Source organism: Lytechinus variegatus, chromosome 4 (assembly GCF_018143015.1).
Source record: "Lytechinus variegatus isolate NC3 chromosome 4, Lvar_3.0, whole genome shotgun sequence".
NCBI classification, from domain to species: domain Eukaryota; kingdom Metazoa; phylum Echinodermata; class Echinoidea; order Temnopleuroida; family Toxopneustidae; genus Lytechinus; species Lytechinus variegatus.
Window position 1 is genome coordinate 46,348,829 of NC_054743.1, and position 12,021 is coordinate 46,360,849.

Genomic DNA, 12,021 nt, shown 5'->3' on the forward strand with positions numbered 1-12,021 from the left:
TAAGAATATTGCAATATGGGAGAATAAAAAAATGATTTTTTTTTTCGAGTGGACCTAACCCCTATTGCAACCAAACTCTTCTGAAGAACTCATTTGTCAAAAGGGGTTAGGTCCATTATTCATGGATTTTATTATTTTCTGTCTCTAAACCTCTAAATTTTTAGTCACCCTGATGATACCAAATACAACTTGAAATTCAAATTAAAACGTGAATGAAAATGGTAAAGAAAAATCACTTTTTAATCAAAGGAGATAGGATTAATTTCAGTTTACTTGCAAAAGGTGTCCACGATGAAATGTTTTTTTATAATATTGAAGACAGGTAGATTTCTTTTATACCAAATTTTATGTTCACATGATAGGGTAGTACCTCATGACAATTTAGTTTCTCATAAGAATATTGCAATAACTGAGAATAAAAAAAGCGGACCTAACCCCGTTTGGACCTAAACTCTTCATATATATAGATATATATATTCAGTGTGTATCGAAAAAAGTTTACACTTTGAAAAAGCCCTGGGAATTAAAAAAATATACAACATATGGGTAATTTTTTAATATATAATCTTTGGTTTGGGTCTCATTTATCCAATGAAAGTAAAGTTTTGACAGAATGTAACACTTGAGTGAGCATGTTCATTTTTGTAAAGCTCGCAGAAATCTGCTTGCGCAGAAATGCTCGTTTTCACGCTGTGTCAAGGGGAAGGGCGAAATCAAACTTACCCTGCCAAACATTTCTCATACATTTCCCTTGCACTTTTAGTCAATTGGAATAAAACGGATACACACAAGCTTTTTTGTAACAATTTTGCCACCTAAATTTAAATTTCAAAACATAAAAAGCACAACCTATACCTTTTTTTGTGGTAGCTGGATCCGAGGACATAACTGAATCTGAATAAACGTTTATATCAGACATCTCCAGCTTTTTTCACTAAGTTTTTAATTTTCCATTAATACTTCTTTTTCCATACTTTTCCCAAGCTTGAAAATGAATAATAAAATGAAAATCAAGCCTATGCCATTTCATGAAAATCACAGCTCCGTGTAAAGCAAATATTGTCACAATGGTCTTGGTGTGTTGGGGAGTGGGGTGGGGCGCGATGTACTCTTCTAAGTGTTTCGGGCAAGGAAGCAAGTTAAAAAAGGGGTAAGATATTTTCAAATCAATTTTACTTGCTAAATTTCACTTGTTCTTTATGTTTAAGGTCTACTTTAATTCACATAACTATTTGAAAGTTCTGCGTAAATCATTTTCAATAACTTCTCAGAAGTAAGTGGTGCTCACTCAAGCGGAAATATTTTTCGCAGTTATATCTTCATTTGCTTCAATGGATCCGTACCAACGTTAAATTATGGAAAAATCTTCAGGATATTACAAATATATAATTTTACTGTTTTTTTTACTTTTGTTATACACACTATATATATATATATATATATATATATATATATGTATGCATAATTGATATCATTCTATTATTGCTGTTGATATTATTGTTATTATAACTATTATTATCACCGTCGTTTGGTATCCATTTTAAGAGTTTGATGATGCCTCTGGGGTAGGTAACATGACTTGCTCAATCAAATTCATTTCCTTTGGGAAGGACTGACAATAATAATTATATGAAATGGCTTAATATCATGAAATACAACAAATATTCAACTCCTTAGCGCCAATATACCAAAAATCTGTGATTCCTAGAATGTTCCCAAATTCTAGGTATATTTCTAAAATTTCACTCTGAGTCATCCAACAGAATATAAATAACAAGTCCTCTAACCTTACATTGCCTCCTTTCATTTTTGAAAGAGTAAGCCCAACCCAATTTAAACTGAACTACAAAAGGAAAATGATTAAAAATGGTTTGTAAAGAAGGGGGATGGAAAGAAATGAGATAAGTTAATTAGAGCAATGACAAAAAAATTAAGATAAAATACAAAAAAGGCGAGGGAAAATAAACAAGTGCACAAGTGCCATTGCCATTCAGTGCATTTGATTACGTTGCAAACTCAGCCTTCCTAAAACGAAACGGTTTGGCGTGCTAAGTAGTTAGTGTGTGTGGTTACGTGCGTCAAAAGATGTATGGACATGAATATATGCCCGGGGGGGGGGCACTCGACCAAAAAAGTGGTAGGGGTGTGCCGCGGGCGAGACAAAAAACGGGGGCCTCGGAGCGGGCGTATTGTAAAAAGGAGGGTCCTCGGAACGGGCTTCGGAAATACAATTTTGTGAAAACAGGGGTCCTTGGAACGGATCGACAGCGTGTGAGTACGTGCGTCTGCACCCCTATGGAACGGGTAAGCGTGCATGATGCAGCTAGCGCTAGCGCGGCCTCCCCCGGGTGCGCTCGCCCAAAGACGATGGTCGGACAGCGCTCGGCGGCCGCTTTTCACCAAAATTGCAGCAGATCAATGCGACCGGAGCGGCGTAACGAAAAATATACGAAGCATTGGAGCGGATTTCTTTATTCTTTTTCTCGATAAGAACAAATTGCTATGCCTTGGAGCGGCTTTCTTTGTTTTTTTTTCTCAATAAGACAAAAATGCTATGCCTTGGAACGGAAATTTGGGTGTGAAAATGGGGGTCCCCTCCGCGGCACATACCCACTATGCATTATATACTGAGTGCCCCCCCCCGGGAATATATGTATGCTTACCTTTTACTAACAGGTTTGTCCAATATCAATGATGAAATAGATCTCACTGTCCTGGTGTATTCCGTCACCATCCATGTTGACTAAATTGTACCTCATCTGTCACATTCAAGCACATCTAAAATAGGTGTATACGACGTCAATTTGAATCCTTCCTCTCAAACTTAGGACACTTTTAGAGTCTTGCCTTTCGGTAAACTTTGTTCTAGCACTGCTTATTGCTAAACCCGGTTGTAAACCTCTTTAACGCCCGAAAGAAAGAAAAAAAAAGGATTGCATTTTAAAAGAGCACCATAATATGACATTGAAATAGGTGCTTTATCAACCGGGACGTGTTATTGTGTACATGTATGCTAGGTAGGATTTTGGGGTCGAATGTACTGTAAAGATTTTAGGAAACTAGACTTTGCAAAACAGGGAGTGGGTGTTTTCCAATTGTCATGTTGTACTATTTATTCTTTCGTTTGGGTGGATAAATGGAAATAATAAAAAAGATGGAAGGACTGAAAGAGAGAGAGAGAGAGAGAAAGAGAGATATGACAACCATGTGACTGTACAGTATGTAGTCAGGTCTAACGAACGTGTACAATAATCTCTTTTGATTTGATAAGAAAAGTTGGTTTGTGTAAACGTCATGATGATGTATTGGGGCGGTTATTCGTGTGTGTACGTTGGGAATGCGTGAGCTCTCTGTATGGGTAATAAAATAGTTGTTTTCGTGTCACAATTACTTAATTACATTTAACAAGTTTCAAGTTAAAATTCGGTGATTGTTTTCATAGTATATGTCAGCTTTAAGACGAAATTGCACATAGCAGCGTATACCCCTGAATGATGATATCCTTGCGTGCCTTTCCTTCTCCCATACAGGACATCAAATACCAAAGAAGTCATTTCTAACTCGTTTGGCATGTGCTGTTGAACCCTTCCAAGAGCACTTACAGTATATAGTTGGTAATAATGTACACACATTGAGTGAAGGAAACCCCCTTTTCCACGTCATCAAATTAATAGTGTGGTGGGCTAATTTATACATGTATGTTTCAATGTATATAGATCGTCCAACCACCCAACTGTAAGAAGGAATAGAATACAGAAAGAAAGAGACAAAGTTAGAAAATGGGAGGTAAAGGAGAGAGAGATAACAATGTGACTGGCTATAATGAAATGTTTAATATTAATATTGATTTCATAACTCAGTGTCATGTACGCTAGGTACATGTGCTTGTGGAGATGTGTGCGTGTCTAGGTTGTATACATACAGTATGTACGTTGTAATGGTTTCAGCACTCAATGGGCCTTAATGTTTTTTTTCTCTCTGTTACAAAACCTTACTTATTTCTTTTCAAGTAGCCCCCAGCGGAGGATTGGACAATTATTGTGTATAAAACGTAAACGCACACCCAATACCCTCATGGCGGCAGTATGAAATATCACCCTGTACTAACTTTCCAGGATAAACCATGGTGATTACACGTACTGTCAATGTATATAAGAATATCATCCCGGTTTGTCTTTCTTCCATACAGGAGAGCGACAGACAAGAAAAGTAATTTCTAACTCTTTTACACCAGCAATAATTCCTTCCTAAGAATTATAATGGGTAGTAGCGGAATGAAGGAAACCGGAAACCCCTTTTCTAAAAGTAACTCTAACTATAGTAGATAGGTAACAAAATTGTTTATTTCAAAGATCATAGTAGCCAAAGGCCAAGTTCTGATCAATTTTACCAAAATGCAAAATCATTTCAACTATCCAATAAACCTTTTACAGTCGTAAACCTTTGGTGCTGGAGGGATGAGGAGTTTTAAAACTTCGAAATTTACTTTATATTATTATTTTTTCTTGTTTTTACCCATAGTTGTTCATCCGATGTAATAAATACCAGTGATGCTCTCATAATCAGGTCGGCAGCTTTTTAAATACACACACACCCACACCTACACACCGTACTAGTACAAATAGTAAGACAAATCATTCAATTATGAAGAAGAGTTTTAAATTTGATTGTCATTTTGTTATGAAAGTAAATTTCATGTACTCATATATACGCCTTTTCAGAGTAATATTTAAAAAGATATCCTTAATATTAGGACTGTGATACTAAACAGTCAAACCAATTCGTCTACATTTAAACCAAGTAATATACCGATCATAAGAAGGGTAATTCTATATCCATAATCCTCAGCCAAGTTAATGCAACTAGTACATTTCACTAATGATGATTAATTGACCAATACATCCCACACTATTATAGATTAGATACATGTATATTCATATATATATATCTATATACATGTATTCATACAATGTAAAAATGAAGTGCTATTTTAGCACCTACAGTGCTTGTATAGTGATTGCACTACAGGTGTTGATTTTCTAGTTTAAATTTAAACTAGAAAATCAGCACCCGTCGTGCAGTCACTATACAAGCATTGTAAGTGCTAAATTATCACTCATTTTTTACAGTGTACTTTCGACATGAACCTTTTTTTTCCATTCGGCGCAGGCCATATTTTGTTATAGTATCCTGGATAAAGGGTTAGTGTTCGTTCAGGCATAAAAAAAGACTTGTATATATTTTTGGTGTAATCTGACGAGACGAAACAGCTTCTATCAATATCACTTAATCAAGATCTTCATCACACATTTAACAGTGTTTAAGAAACGTGATTCCTACGGCTTTTTTAATTAAAGGTGTTTTCTTCGTACAAGGAATGTATATCCGAGCCTCAAACTCATTATATAGAAATATTAACTTAATAAAGAAACATTTTCGACATATATTGATTCTTCTCAATTTTTATTCTATACTACGAAAAAGAAGCAGATACAAAGAATATTTATAGCGCATCAGAAATCAAATAATTCATGATACATAGCAGAAATTAACAATTCAAACGAAGAGCTCTGGCAAAAAGCCGTCTGTGGCACTCTCAGTGATGTAAGGCGATGGATTTCAAAGTATTTACAATAAAATGCGTCCACGAGGTTAATTATTCTCAACTGGAACGAAATCCATATAATAACAATCATTAAAATCTATATAACAATAAAATGGATGATAATGGACAATAGAAGTGGAGGCTCTGATTCTTCTACAAATAGTGGGTCTCATGTTACAATCCTACTCCAGGCATTATTTTCATTCCACAACAAGTTTATTAAAAGCTACCATGATTGTGGTTAGCATCCATAAGCACTGGTAACCAGCATGCAACCCACATCACACACTCTAATATTGTATCATCGAACGATGACGTAGAATATTCATCCCAGTCTTTTTCTTTGTCCTTTAAACTCTTAAGAAATAACGTACATACAGATGAGACCATGTCAAACTTTGCTGTTGTGCTGGGGCTTTTCTTTAAAAACATATTAAGAATCCAAATTTCTTTATATTGGGTTTCTATGCAGCACTTTGCATCAACAGAAGTTGTTTTTGTTTCCGTTGGCTAGAACCTGTGTATTCAACTAAACTGAACTTCGGAATGACCTTCAATAAAACTATTATGTAACATGCGGATGGTCAATATATCATAATACTTGGAGCAGCCAGAATCTTACACAAATTTATGAAAAACTATCTACAAATTTTAGAAAATTACAATGTACATGATGTTAGGTTATAAGGATTTCTCAGTCCCTTTTCTCACTGTAAACATATATGATTGTATACACCACATCATACCACGTGTACATATGGACCAACTCTATTAAGCATAACAATCAAACGTAATCATTAAAGCAATACCCCAAACAATGCGTGAATGGTAAAATTTACTACAGTGCACTAGCCTGATCTTATCTTATATACAAACTTTACGAAACTAAAATGTAAGGTTATCGGGTTATAGTAATTTTTTTTCTTGCCGTCAACATACAAATGTACATACTACGGCATTTCACCTGCCCATGTAGGCGTACTCCAAACATAATATCAGATGACTTCGGTAATGTAAAACAATTCACAAAAACAATGAAAACCACAAAGTAAGTGTTAAAGTAATGTAGTTTTTACAGATATATACAGATATCAGCTTTTTACCATTTACATCCAATACTGTGCATGTGATTCTAATACAACAACCAGCAATATTGTGAGGTTGCAAGGATTGTTGAACGTCATCGGTTTTATTTTACTTCAACTTTAGTGATTTATGACTGATTACCTATCTTTTTCAGCATGCCCGTTTAAGGTATGCCACGTTTGTCACGCACATTTACATTCATTTTTAATACTGTCTTGTATTGACAAGAAATTATGAGATCAAATAAACTCATCGGATTGTGTTTTATTTTACTTAAGGTCAGCCCTTATACATATAAAATGCTACAAAAACAAGGCATCGAACCAATGATGCAATCGGCAATATAAAGTTATAATTTGTTACTCTAATGAAAACATGTTAGGTAGTTTGCTTTTCTCTGCTTAGATTACGTTTTGTACACATGATTTAACTATCCTATTTTCAAACGATATACACGTACATTATACATACCACATTCAACCTCATGTGGTATATGTTTAAAAACTGATTGCTTATTTCTCACCAAGATCATAACAATGCAAAAGTACAATGAAAAGTGCCTGGTCAGACAAGAAGGTAGCTTATCTTGTCAGGCATAAAAAAATGTGACCGGAAATCAATTCATTTCTTTAAAGAAAGATTATACAATATTTGATCAGTAGAAATTAACTATCGGAAAAACCAGTTATCGCAATGACAATCGGTCAAATACAGACCACGATGTGGGAAGGGATGTGTTACAATCGCTCTCTCCATGTTGGTTCTCTATCTTCGACTCTTTTAAAATCGGTTGGTCAGAAACAAGTTAAAAGGCACGTCCACCCCAGCAAATACTTCACTTGGATGAAATAGGTAGATTCGAAAAAAGTGCAACGCTGGAAATTTCGTCAAAATCAGATGAAAATAGGAAAGTTATAATGGTTTATCAAGTCTAGCTTTTTCAACAAAAAACAGTTATATTCCCAGCAGGATAATAACATGAACTCATTATTTCATTTGATTTTTTTTTATTCATTTCTTTCTATTCTTGTCCTTTACACTGAAAAAAATACATGTATAACTGATGGAAAATACAGCATGTATAGATTTGACCATAATTACATATATTCATTGATGGCATTTCTATGCAGCATGTTGCATCAACAGTAAGGGGTTTTGTTTCTTGATTAGAACTCGAGTATTCAACTCAACAAAACCTCGAAACTGGGCCTCGGAATAGTAAATTTAGAATAGTGAAACAATCTGATATTATTACTCAAATGCATGACCTTCAATGATTACGTTACTTGCCGATGATCAATATTATGATAATAATTGAGTAACCAGAATATTAGAAAACGTTATGAGAAACTGTATACATGTACAAACTTTGTGAAATTACAATGCAATGTTTCACAGATTACATAATGTCCCTTTCTTGCGGTAAACATACATAATTATATAAACGCATACATCACATTGAACATGAGTTCATATGGACCTACTCTAGGCATAACAATCAAACATAATTATAAAAACACAAAATGCATGAATGGTAACATTTACAACAGTGCAACAGTCTGATCTTATCATATATACAAACTTTACGAAAGTACAGTATAAGGTTATAGTGATAACGTAAATCTATTTTTTGTCTTGCCCTTAACATGCCTAAGTATTTACAACATCATATCACGTGCCCTTGTAGACGTACCCCTAACATAAGAACAATAACTAGAGCAATGTAAAAAAATACACATATATTTACGTTCATGCAATATAGTGCTCATGAGTATATACATGTACCACTTTTTTACCATTTACACCCGATACTGTGAGATTTGATACTATTTCACAGCAACCAGCAACATTGTGAGGTTTGTTAAGATTGTTAAACATGTTGAGCATCATTCTTTTCTTATTTCAACTTCAACAGCAAACCATTTGTGACTGACAACCCATGGTTTCCTGCACGCCTGTTTAAGGTATGCTATGTACTTCACATTCATTTTACTGCCCTGTTCTGACAGAAATGGTTATCTTGATCTCTTTTGTGTCATCACTTTTTAATTTCATTCAATTTTTAGGCAGTAAAACTTTTCTTGATTTTGTTTTTTGATTATTTAAACTGTTTACACGAACATTACAAAAAGAGGATGCTGCGCTCTCCGAGCCCTGCCTTTAGCAGCATCCTCCATTCATAACCAGTTTGTATGATTGTACGTGATTTTCTTTTGTTGTACTGCTTATTATGGGAAGATGTACAAACAAAACAGTGTGTAATCGCGGGAAATGTAAGATACAAAAATTAAATGAAATTATGAGAGAACATAGAGTCATCGCAGTAATTTCAGTCGATCAATCTCTACGTGAAATGCTACATATACAAGTCATCGAACCAATGATGTAATCGGCAATATAAAATGATAGTTTGTTACTTTAATAAACACATACAGTATTAGGTAGCTTGCATTTCTCACTTAAAACTATTTTTATACAAATCATGTAGCTATCCTATTTACAAAGGATATGTAGATACAGCATTCATCCTCATATCAGACATTAAAACGATCACTTGTTTCTAACCAAGATCACAGCAATGTGAAAAATAAATGTAAAATAAATAAACAAGAAAATTAGCATACCTTATCTTGCATCAAAAAATAGATTGTGAACAAAAATTCAATAATTTCTTAACGAGAGTTTATATCTGATCGGGGAAAAAAGGTCAAGTCCACCTTAGAAAAAAGTTGATTTGAAATAGTAAAGAAAAATCTAACGACTGAGCATTACGCTGGAAATTATCGGAAGTGAAATAAAAAAGATGTGACAAAGTTTCGTTTTTTACTCAAAATAGCTATAAGCAATAATATGCAATTGAGAGAGTCGATGTTGTCCATTACTCGTTTTTTTTTTTTACTTTTTAAATTATACAATTTTGTAATGTTTAATGAATTTACAATAATATAAAACTTGATTGAACCACATAAAATTGAAAAATGTTAATTTACTCGGCTCCAAACATATGTTGTCCTTTTTTTGACAAAGTGTACTGACACCATGGAGTGGTCTCATTTGTCATGTTTGTATAGATCTAATCATTTTCAAACAATAAAATACTTAACGCCCTATAACATCAGATGCATTTTAATACCCCCTGGTATAACGCCCAGGTCGGTCATTTAACTGTCATAGTTCAAGTCATGACGTTCATGACGTTGCCAACTGATCGACAGCGGGAGCATATCTACCTCTATAACTATTCCGAATATTGTACGATAAACCGAAATAAAAACAACCCCTGTGTTTCATGTTGGCTGCCATGTTAGGATCGTCTGAGTCGTCATGCCGCAATTTCATCTTCGAAATTACTACCTGTTTGTTGGTATATGAGAGAAGAGAGAGATACTTACATATAAGATTTTTGCGAAATGGAGGGAAAAAAACTAATAAGAACATGAGGAAATGGCGAAACAGAAGCCGGGAGTGGGGGGGGGGCAAATATATTGATCTACACACGCGTGACAAAAAAAAAACGCGTGAAAAAAGGAGGTGTCTTTTAAAGTCTTGAACGCGGACTGCGCATGCAATCGTTAACCCTAAAGATCAATTGAGGACTGGTTGGGGAGGGGGCATCATGCCCCCACCCCCTTCTGATCTCGGTCCCATTGTTTGATTTGCCAAGTTCATGTTGTCTACGTGTATTCCATAATATTCCTTTAAACAAATGTATTCAGAATGCCAAGATTTTAGGTCTAAATATAAAACATGCGCGATAGCCTGCATGTTCTTTACTCAAAATGTACTTGAATTATCCAGTTTTACATCAGAATATCAATAATTGTCTGCTCACGCTTAACGATCGCATTATTAATGATACCCAATTGACTATATCATATTTATGACTTACAAATATGAATAGAGTGTCCCGCTTTTAGATCTAAAATCTCAAATTTCTTCCTCTCGCGCTTCGCGCTCACATCAATTGTTTAGTTACATACATATCTCATTAATTAATAAAAAAATTGGTTAGAATGACCATTTGTTTAAAGTCGAAATATCAAAAAATTTGCTCGCGCTTTGCGCTCGCATTATTGAAATATGTACCGTTTTCGTGGGTAACTGTAAGCAGTCCTTAACAGGTCCCTTTTCGATAATGCTAGAACAGTTGATAAAAGTTTCTGTTCGCGCTTGGGGGTACATTTGAATCTTGTTCAGGATCACACTTAACATTGCCCAGAAAATTAAATTTTCAGGACAAAATCATTAAAGTAAAAAAAAAATCGCTCGCGCTTCGCGCTCGCACTTTTTATAAGGCTTATGAGATTATTTTATGTTTATGTTGTTTTATAAGAATAAAACTAAGAAGCGACTGATATAGGTGAAGATACTTTTGGGCCCCGTCCCCTATTGGCATAAGTCTGATCCGCCCTTGTGGACACATACACACACACCGGAAAAATGGCCGGTGCCCCCCCCCCTGAAAAAGCAAGGACCCCCCGTGCCCCCCGGGAAAAAATCCTAGCTAGGCCACTGGCATAATTAGAATAAATAATAATACATTTAATTCACTGAAATAACACTTAGAAAACATGAGAAACTAGGAATGGGTTGAAATAATTCGGAAATTTTTTAACTTCATCAGAGAAAAATCAGGGAGTTTTGTTTTCTTGAAAAGTTGGGAACCGTGATTGGATCAAGCCAGCCGTTAAATTTCTAGAGTAGATCGTATACATAGAGGTGGATAAATAAACATCATATTTTTTCCATCTGTACATGTATATTAGCGTTATTTTACAGAAAAATAGCAAATTTGATTGTTTTTCACAAAAACCTTCGAAAATCCCCTGAAACAGACAAAAAATCCCTAAAGTTTGTTTAGTCCCCAAATATTTTTCGTGCCCAATGCACAGACTTTGGAAAACCCCCACTAATTTTCAAAATTCAGTTGGGGATGAAATATACGTCGCTCTAATTGTACTCCCCGGGGCGCGCGTGTGAAGATTTGACGCCGGCGCGCGGAAAGCAACTTTAAAATTTTCATTAGAAAATTGAAAACAAGTCACCATGCAGACTTTACAAATTAGAAGCATGTAGACGAAATGAATGTTAGACTATCTGGAATTTAGACCAATTGCACATTAGACTAACTGAATAATGAACCAAGTGAGGATTAAACCAACTGGTATTAGACCTTAGACCATGCGACTATTAGACGAAATTGCAATTAGACCAAAATTTAGACCAAGTGACAACTGGGCATAAGACCAAGTGGCTATTAGACCAAGTGTTCATTAGACCAAGTGGCTTTTAGACCAAGTGGTCATTAGACCAAGTGGCTATAAGACCAA